At 37.6% G+C, this 3,023-nt stretch overlaps 1 long non-coding RNA gene across 1 annotated transcript; it reads left to right on the top strand.

Moving 5' to 3' along the window:
- Positions 1 to 264: 264 nt before the first annotated feature.
- Positions 265 to 1,705, top strand: LOC129350223 (uncharacterized). The gene is made up of 2 exons (XR_008603572.1): positions 265 to 658; positions 1,311 to 1,705. It is a non-coding gene; the product is annotated as an uncharacterized LOC129350223 (long non-coding RNA).
- Positions 1,706 to 3,023: the final 1,318 nt, after the last annotated feature.

The raw sequence follows: 3,023 nt of genomic DNA on the forward strand, positions 1-3,023 counted from the left end.
GTTAGAGAAAGTCAAGATTCACCTGGGAGCAATTTACCAATTCAGGACAGATTTAGAAAAAAACTTTAATGGAAATGTATAGAAATATCCATGACATATTATGACAACTTGTTCAACCATTTTGCATGCAAAGACTTATGCAATGAACTAATGCCTAAATGTTGTGGAGGGTGAGACTATTCAACACAGACCCATGATAATACATTTTGATCAGCATAACATAAGCAATTGATAATGTAGGAAACAGCAGAGAATTGTACATAATCATTTGCATGGATGTACCAAATCATTTGCAACTTGTTCAAAGAAATGAGAAACTGCTTTTTTGATGTGCACAAGTGACACAATGATGTGAAAACTGAACAAGTACTTTTGAGAATTTCAATTCTGATCTGAGACGTACCAAAGCGACTGAGACAAACTTTAGTGGTGTGTTTTTACCAGGCTTACCACAAAGTGACACTAGGGGGAGCCAGTTGGCTGGACTACGCTAATCAGATACTCCCAGCATCCCTTGCTGTCTGGTTCGAGATCGTCTTGCTGCTCGTGCTTCGGACACGTTTCCTGCTATGCCAGCTTCTGTTCAAACTGAATATTTAAGAGTAGTTAACTTCGACCTTACTGTCCATGACTGAGGGTACAGTTGTCGGATTCATCAGTGAGTAAAGAAAAGTCCGCTGTCTGTTGTTAGTGTTTAGGAAATTTCCGAGTGAAAAATTGTCTCGCGCTAGCCGCGATGCTAACGGATAGAATGGGAAATCCCCTAGGCCTATGCTAATAGCATTAGCATTTAGACCGCGGAAAATGTGCTTTGCAATCCATGTGTTTAGCATGTGGAAGTGTGAATATTAGTACCACGAAGTTGAAAGTGATTCTGTTAAGGTCATAATGTGTGACTGAGCTTCTGTAAATAAGTTAGGTTTGTTTGATAGATGTTAACTGTATTTAGTCAGTTATACTGTCTTGCAATAGAATTTAACTTTCTCACACTGAGCTTCAGCAGTTTACAGTGTAAGTGCAATAAAATGCCATAATGTGCCTTATAGAAGGAAATGAATTATCTCTAACCTTAAACCAGGGTAATTCATGTTGTTACTATTGTTAAAACTGTTACAATGATGATTTATGATGCAATTGAGTTTGAAAAATTGATATTTGTTGTACAACAGATCTAATTGAAACTTGCAAATTCAAGCAATGGTTATACTGCTACTTGGTAGTGTTTCATGCCAAGTGTTGAAGTAAGGTGTAGCCTAGTTTGATGATGATATGTGGGTAACACGTTATATGGATGTATGACCTGTCTGTAGGTCAGGTTTTGGTAAAGGGTGGATTTCTGGACCTGTCCAGCATCCAGCAGAGCATCCGTTAAAGGATTCATCCGTCAGAGAACCGAGATTCCAGTTAACTGGATGGCGAGCCAACCTACAAGAACTTGAGAGACGGAGAGAAGGAAGATTGTTCCTTCAAAGGATTTACTGTCTTCACGGTGCGGTATGACAGATAAAAGATACACACACATCTGGACTGGGCCCCAACCATCGGTCCAACGACTTAACACTAAAAGACTGGACTCAGACACATTTGTTTGTTTATGTCATTGTGCGCACTTTATTATTTTGTCCTTAATTGTACTGTCATATTTTTGTTGTTGTGCAGTTAACCTGCAGTAAATGTGTTTATTATACACCTTTTGGCAAATTTATTTCTGTTTTGTGTCTCTTTATTAATGGTCAGACCTCAGGCTCCGAGCGTCCTATCCTTCTGATACTGGTCTGTCTTTAATATATTTATAGTTTTAACGTAAAAAGTGTTACATTAGCCAAAGCGCCGTTGCCCCAGGAATTTCCTTACGTGTTTGTGTGTGTTGTTATTGCCAACCAGGAAAGCAATATTCAAATAAACACGCTGTTAGTCTAATTCTATATTTTGTGTCATTTACAATAATAATATATAGTTATATTCCTAAACATTCTATACTAGCCCAACGTGTTTGTCAATGCCAACTGAGCAAAAAATGTTATCATGTAACACGCTGTCAAATAAATTCTATGTTTTGTGTGAATTTTTCAAACTTAAAAGGCAAAAATAATTTTAAAATGTATAGTTACATTTATAAACATTCCATATAAGCCAAAACAACGTTCTCCGGAAACCTCCGCAGTGCGTGCTGCTCCTGTACCTGCCTACTTGTGCACCATGAAGTGCATGTAGTGCTACCCTCCACTTACAAAACAAACAAAATTAAAAAAACAACTAATCAGACAAATCAGTGAAACAAACATAAATGAAACAAAATAAACAACAAATAAAAATATCCTAGTCAAATAAACATCTAAAGTAACCAAACAAACGGAGCATAATTATTCAACAAAAACTAATACTGATCTCCTACAGTTAGATTATTTTGTATGAGATCGTTAGTGAAGCACTGGTGTGAAATTAAATGTGGGGTAAACTGGAGTAAGACAGGTAGAAGGTTATTCAGTCATAGCAGACTACATCTTTGATTTCATGAAACAAAATGTGAAAACTTGCAAAGTGCCCAAGAACCCAAAGAAAATGCCCCCTCTGCTTGGGGGAATCCGACTCCATGCTTTACTTTTAGCAAAAGTAACTTCTTAGTTATGCATATGCCTAACTTTATTATTAAAATCAGATTCTTCACCTCCAGCATAAATGTTACATAACACAAGACAAACACATCTATTTCATGAGACAGGTACGTAGATGAGGCACAAGTGTAACGTTCCAAACAGCCTCCTGCACACTGTCTAACTTGCCAGAATATATTTATTAATGACATTTTAGTGCTAAACCTTCATCAGGCAAATGGTTTGAGAGGAAGAGAAGAGAAGCCAGCCATGGGTAAAATCCTCAAATATGAACACTTAAGTCCTGACGAGGGCCAAAACCACATTCTCAATAACCGGGTTACATAGCAGTGAAGCGCTGCAGACATTCCCAAACAAACACAATTTAAGCAGATGTTCATTTATGGCAGAGTCACAGCCACTCCCAGT

Source organism: Amphiprion ocellaris, chromosome 12, assembly GCF_022539595.1.
Source record: "Amphiprion ocellaris isolate individual 3 ecotype Okinawa chromosome 12, ASM2253959v1, whole genome shotgun sequence".
Taxonomy (NCBI): domain Eukaryota; kingdom Metazoa; phylum Chordata; class Actinopteri; family Pomacentridae; genus Amphiprion; species Amphiprion ocellaris.